Genomic DNA, 7,661 nt, shown 5'->3' on the forward strand with positions numbered 1-7,661 from the left:
AGAACAATATATTTTCCTTATTTTAATCATGTGTTTTTTTTTTTGCTATAATGAAATAATATACTTATTTTAATGACATATATATATATATATATATATATATATATATATATATATATATATATATATATATATATATATATATAAACTTTAAGTCTAATTGAAAAAAAAACTTATTCATTTTAGTGTTTATATCTTTTATCCCTTTTGTCTTCTTTCCTCTTTTTTTCTGTTTTTAATATCAATTTCCATAGAACAATATATTTTCTTTATTTTAATCATGTTTTTTTTTGCTATAATGAAATAATATACTTATTTTAATGACATATATATATATATATATATATATATATATATAAGTCTAATTGGAAAAAAAAACTTCAAAGAAGGAATATTAGTCCAAATTTTGGCTTTCCAAAATTATTTACTTCATGCCTCGTTAATTGTTTATGCTTGCATAGTGGGCAAATAAAATTAAATTTCACATTACTATGTTAATCACTATACAATGCGTCCATTAATTCTTGCTCTATTTTGAGAAGTAGGTAGATATTTTCTTGGTCTTGAATTTAGGCATTTTCAATGCAATGTGAATCTTGTATTAAGTTTTAAGGTAAGGTCTAGAGGGGTCAAGCTCAACATTCCACCACCGTAAGAAGAGATGAAATTCAATAGGGACTGGAACCTTGGAGTGCCCACCTACAAGGAGCCGCCTGTAGCGCAGGGACCTGGGGCAGAGATCGGTAGATTTAAAATACTTCCATGACTATGTTGATCACACTCGTGGTCATAATGCTATTGATGAAGCAACTAATAAAAAGAAACCACATAGAGAAAAAGTATTGGGAGTGTTGTCTAATGTTGTTCTAAGTAGCAGGCGGTCAGTGTTTTCCTATGAGGTGGAAGCAACAACAGCTTTGTTTTCGTGCGTAGAACCATGGTGACCAACGTTACTTTCTTTGGTTAACGACATTGTTTTTTGATAATAATTTTTTATTTTTTATTTTTTTCAATAGATTTTATTTTTTTTCAAAATGTTGATGGTTATATCTATAATAATTTTTTTTTACATCATGGTTACATCTAGTAATGGTAAAATTCTGCTCTTTACAAATTGTAGGGAAAAAACAAACGTGACATTTTGCCTATTATATATATATATATGTAAGTATGCTACATATTGATTTTGATGAAAATATGGAAAATATTATTTTTCCATCATTTAAATTTAGGGTCAATGTCATTTAATAATTTAATAATTCAATTTATTTTGGTTTTTAATATAATTAAATTTGTTTGCAATGTTGTTTGTTGTGTTTTTTTATAGTAGGTTGGTTTCAAGGTCCAGATTTTGAACCTAGGCTCTGATACCATATGTGAGAATCCATCATAGGGTCCTCTAACTACAAACTAAATTTATTTAATTTAAACTCAATAAAAATGGAAATAACTTATTTATAACTCAAAATTTATTTGATGACAATATAGAATTAAAATTTATTTACAACATATTAAACAAGTAAAAATTTCATTGCAACCATTTCATTGCTTGGTTAAGATGCTTCCAACTCTGTTGGATGCTCCTCTCGACTACCCACCTGAATTTACCTCCTAGCCAACTAGGGAACCTGTGGAAGTTCTTAGCCTTCTGAGCCCAAGTCCAACCAGGTTTAGTGTGTCCAAGTTAAACAAACACTCTCCAGATCCAAGTTTGTATTCTCTCATTTATCTCTCTATTCTCTCCATTCTCTTTCTCTACATCCCTCCCCCAAAACAAAATCCTTCAAACCAAAACCAAGACCAACGATCTCCCCCCTCCTCTCATCATCCTCCTATTTTTATGTATCTTCCTTCCATCCACCTCAACCACCTATCATTAATGTCATGAGTACCCCCTCATCCTTTCATTTAGTATTCTTGACTTTTCTTACCATATCTTATTCAAAATAGATTTGAGAAGACATTTTGGGAATAAAATATGAGTACTAAATTTAGAATTAAATTGGAGAAGACCATATCTTCTCCCAAGTAGATTTGGAATAAATTGGAGAAAATCATATCTTCTCAAAACTATTTGAGATATGGATATTTAATTCGAAATAAATTGTAGGAGAACATATTCTATCCAAAATTAAATTTGAGAAGACAAGTTGGGAATTGAATAATAACAATAATAAAATTTATATCAGTAAAATAAAATTACAATATAAGTATATACCAATATTTCTTGATAATTATAAGTCAATTAAGCACTAATAAAAATTAACATGATAAGGTTAAGTAAAGCGTTACAACCATCACCATCATCAAATATTTTACCATATCTTAATTTTTAATAGATAATTTTAATATTATCTTTCTTTTGTGAGTAATTTTCCTAACATCTTTTTATCAAACTTTGATTATATATATATATATATATATATATATATTAAATTAAAAAATAAAATAATTAAATAACTTAAAATATTTATAAAAAAAAATAAGTAGCAAAACACCTTTATGTTCTCACATGAAAAAAGACTTTAACATCACATAATACAAAGCTGTCCTTGAAAGAACTTTAACGTGGCATAACTATGTGAACGGGCTTTCACCAACCAAACTAACCATCTTTTTGACCTTTTTTTCCGTCCATCAATCATCTTTTTGACATTTCCAGATCCCTTTGCCTCGTATTAAAATCAAATGTAACATTCATAAAACGCTGTCTAATCACATAATTTTCATGATGTGGGATTTCATATCGAATTCTGCAACTTGCAAGCTTATTGAAGGTGGCGCGCTATTGACAAAGGTAATGTGATACAAGTGCGATGGGCTGATTCAATATAATTATAATACGATATTTATTTGAGTTAATTAATTACGATAATTTATAATTATTCTTGTGAATTCTAAGTTATTAAAAATACAATAAGCAATAATTATCCTTCACTTGGATTAAAATATTTAGATGCAACATTTAGTTTTGTTCAATAAAATAATTATTTATGGTAAATTAAAAAAAATAAAAATGGGAATGGATTAAAATCCGTTAAGAATCGCTCAAAGCACTCATATTTTCACACAAAGGTGTATGCATTCAAGACACACACTTTACATTTAGATATTACTCTATTATATAGAGTTTCTCAGATCTAATTTATTCCTAACTTAGAAAGAAAGGTTGAGAGAATCTCTCAGCCATCTCAAACCAACATCTCAAATATAGGATGTAAGCATTAACTCCAACATCCCCTTCTAATGCTTACATTATATAAATTTATTGAAATCATCCACAAACAAAAAAATACACAGTCATTCTTTAACTCACTGGTTTACAACTTATCGGTATAAACTCCATCAAGTTGCCTCATAACCCTCGTAAAGTTGTAGTTAGCAAGTTGGATACCCGAGTTCAACCCTTGAACTCCTGAATCAAGGACCTCCCGAAGTCAATTACTGAACAGTGTCCCAAGCAGTCACATAACCTCACTAGAAGAGCACTCCCACGTCTTCAACGAATGAGGGATTCTTCCCAAGATCCGCAACTACCGTACTATCTAGACAACCATCCATGTTGAGCCTTTTCACTGAGTTGTTCTAAAAAAGTTTAAGAGGTTCAAAATCTTCATTGAATTCATCATTAGAATTCAATGGATATTCATCTGTGGCTATATTTTCTGATTCTTTCCCTTTTAACAGATCACTGGCATGACTTCTATAATTCCACACCGTATGCCCAATTTTCCTGCAATAGTAGTATTCAATTTCACTTTTGTTTGTAATTTTCTTTTTCATCATTGTCTTTGTAAACAATGTGTTTTCTATTGGAGATTTCTCTTCTGTATCCTTTGGTTTTGGTCTCTTTTCCCCTGCAAGAAGTGTTGCAATTGTCTCATGCAATTTTTGTGAAGACATTTGACTCAAAGAGAAGACAACATTACTATATCTTGAAGGAAGACTATTTAGTAATATTTCTTTAGCATTTTCATCCTCCACCTTGGCACCTGCTTCAGCTAATTATCTTATAAGAGATATTAAATTGTTTACATGAGTGGACATAGATGTCTCTTCATTCATTTTCAGTGTAAATAATTGTAATTTTATGGAAAATTTTGCATTTGTAGCTTTTACACCAAATAGTTGAGTCAAATGTTCCCATATTTCCTTAGATGGTTTAGTGAGATCTACAAGATGTAATTGCAAATCTGAAAAAGCAAGTCCAATAATGGACTTAGCTTTGTCATCTCTATTTTTCCATTCAATTAACCGTTTAGCATTTTTAGGTGCTACTTCTGAACCATTCACTATGCCCCACAGATTTTTCTTCATTAATTGCATTTGAATTTTTACTTTCGATGAAGAGAAATTTGCATCATTGAATTTTTCTAAAACCATAAACTCCATGATCAGAGAAAACTATTAAAATAGCTGAAGATATTTTGGAGACGGCTTAAATTTGATGGATATTTATGTGTATCAATCATTATGAAATTATTCCGATTAAATTTGATGGATATTTATTTATAACCATCTTTATAAAATTTACTATTGAGTGTTTATTTAAATTTTAAATTTTTAAAATGGTGAATGAATTAAAAAAATAATTATATTTTAGATATAAATATTTGCCATAGTTTATTTAAATAAAATAGTAAAAAATAAAATAAAAAAATTAATATTTTTACAATGTGATACTCTAAGATAAATAATCAAATTATATAAAATTTAGAATATTAGGAAATTATGATGAGACTAAGATAAAGAATCAAATTATACAAAACCTATAATATAAAAGATTATAATGCGACTCCAAAATAAACATAGAATGCTCTATAATATTGAGGTTCCAAGATAAAAACATACTCATCCATAGTGGGTCCTTGGATGTGTTAGAAAAAGTCCATATCTGTTTCACTCACAGTGTGAAATTGCACATGATCAATAATTAAATCTAAAACTTTAAGTTGAGACTCATATAGTATGCTTAAGTTTATGGAGTATTAATAAATTAAAGAAAACGCTAATTTATGAAGATAGAGTAATAAATTAAATAGTTTAAAAAAAAATTGTCCTTTATCCATAGTTTAACATTAGGAATTCTGTTTTTCTTATTATATAAATTTATATATTTGTAAGGTGACAAGTTGAAGTATTATTATGAGTTGTTTAGTAATTTTTTATTTTAGTTTTATTTATTTTTTATCTAATTTTTAATTCTTTAATTTTTTCTATTTCTCCATTTTTTCTATTTGAATTTAACATGAATTATTATTATATTAAAAATATATTTTAATAAACTTAATTATAAAAAATTATATATATATATATATATATATAAATAATATATATATATATATATATATAGAAATATATATATTAATAGAAATAATATATATATATATATATATATATTATATATATATATATATATATATTTGTGTATATGTTAATATAAACAATATTAACATCTCTATGCGAATAGGAACATCGAGGATGAAAACCACTTCCTTTTAGAATGCCTCGCGTACAACCACATTAGATCTTAGTTTTATAATCTTTGTCGCAATAATAACTTTCCTAACCTTTTAGGATGTCAAAATTATAGTGAGCTCACGAGGCTTCTCTCCAAGCTTTTTGAGCGTAGGAATAAAATTATAAATCAAACTAAATAATTTGTTTTTTTGGTCCAATAGACCAAAATTTGGTCTCAATAGACATTAACCACCACCACCAGTAATTAATCATATTTTATTAATTAGTTTATTTTTGTGATATAATCTAGCTTTATTATTTTTTAGTTTTATTAAATTATATTACTAATTATTTTGTTTAATTATTAATATAAATTTGACTTTTCTTACTTATTTATTTTAGCCAAATAACTATTTCCAAAATTTTGTTATAATATTTTAGTTTGTTTGAAAATTAAAATTAATTGTTTCTTTTCAACATACACTATAATAAAATTAAATTGGATCACTTTATTAGAACTTATAAATTTTTATTAAAATACACACATTTTTAAATATTAAATTATATATTTAGCAAAAAAAAATTAGGTAACGCATGTAAATGGTAATATATTTAAAGAATGGTCGTTGGAGTAGGAAGCTCGCCAAATTTATACGAGATACAGTTTTTGAAAGAAATTTCGTCAAACCCGTCATGGAGTGACCGTCACATTTATACCCCCATTGGGAACGAACACGTCAAAAGGCAAATATTGAATTACAACAAATTCTATGTGCGGTAGAGGGTGCAGTCTTTATAAAAAGGCGTAGCGAAAGAAATTGCAGTGTTAGGGTTTCAAGATGGAAGTGGCCGCCCTGCTATCCATTGTTGCAAGAGGCATCGCCTCGAGTGCAAACGCGATATACGAAGTGTTAAGGAGATGGTTTATCTGGGTGATATGCGCTGGCCCCATTCCTAATCACGCAGCGATCATCATGGACGGCAATCGAAGATACGCAGCCCATCGTCAGATGGAGAAGAAGAGCGGCCATCAATTCGGATACGACACCCTCATGCATACCTTGAGGGATTGCTATGATTTAGGCATCAAATGCGTCAGCGTGTACGCATTCAGCATCGAGAATTTCAAGCGCTCGAAAGAGGAGGTCGCGACGCTGATGAATCTGATGCAGGAGAAGCTGGAAGCGCTGATAGACAAGGAAAGCATGGTCACACAATATGGAATTCGCGTGCAGATACTGGGAGAGCTGAGCCTTCTTCCCGAGCGCGTCAGGAGAGCGGCAGAAAAAGCTATGGCTATGAGCCAAGGCAATGAGAAGGTCATTCTTAATATTTTCGCTCCTTACACTTCCACTCACGAAATCGTCAAAGCAGTAGAAAATGTCTGCCATGAAGCTGTGAGCAGGAGGACTGAAGTTCATGAAAAATACGAATTCGCTGACAATGGTTTTCACAGCCAAAGCGACGAAGATGGTGCAGCATCCGAAGAAATTGATGGGCTTCAATCATCAATCACGGCAGAGGAAATTGAGCGTCATCTGTACACCGCGAACTGTGGAGAGCCGCAGCTATTGATCCGAACATCTGGGGAGATAAGGCTCAGTAACTTTCTGTTATGGCAGTCTTCTTTCACATTCCTCTGTGTGACACCCGTTCTGTGGCCAGAGTTCTCGTTCAGGCATTTGTTGAAGGCCATTCTGGACTATCAGAAAGCGTATCCTTTGATCCAGCAGAAGAGAAGACAGCTAGAAAGACTGATCTCGCGCAATGCATCAGTATGATGCAGAATGCGGGAGCATCGAACAGTACTGGTGCCGCCGTAGTAGTTCTGTGTTTGCAGGTTTACCTGCCACGGCCTTGTTTAACTATTCTATGGGTTTTCTTAGTTGTTTTTTCCTAAAATAAATTAGTCTCTTCCATGGGCTTTCTTAGCCTGTCACGGCCTTGTTTAACTATTTTATGGGTCTTCTTAGTGGTTTTTTCCTAAAATTAAATTAGTCTTTTCTATGGGTTTTCTCAGCCTGTCACTGCTTTGTTAAACTATTTCATATGTTTTCTTAGTTGTTTTTTCCTAAAAATAAATTAGTCTCTTCTGTGGGTTTTCTTAGCCTGTCACTGCTTTGTTAAAATATTCTATGGGTTTTCTTAGTTGTTTTTTTATAAAAATCAATTTACAAATTTTAAGTTAATAAAATATTACA

The 7,661-nt window shown here is 30.2% G+C and overlaps 1 pseudogene; it reads left to right on the plus strand.

Annotated features, from left to right (window-relative positions):
• Positions 1 to 6,249: 6,249 nt before the first annotated feature.
• LOC149241750 (dehydrodolichyl diphosphate synthase CPT3 pseudogene) lies at positions 6,250 to 7,287 on the plus strand (annotated as a pseudogene).
• The last annotated feature ends 374 nt before the right edge of the window (positions 7,288 to 7,661 follow it).

This window comes from Pinus tabuliformis, chromosome 8, assembly GCF_031772625.1.
Source record: "Pinus tabuliformis cultivar Carrire ecotype Pingquan chromosome 8, CPIR1, whole genome shotgun sequence".
Lineage (NCBI taxonomy): Eukaryota > Viridiplantae > Streptophyta > Pinopsida > Pinales > Pinaceae > Pinus > Pinus tabuliformis.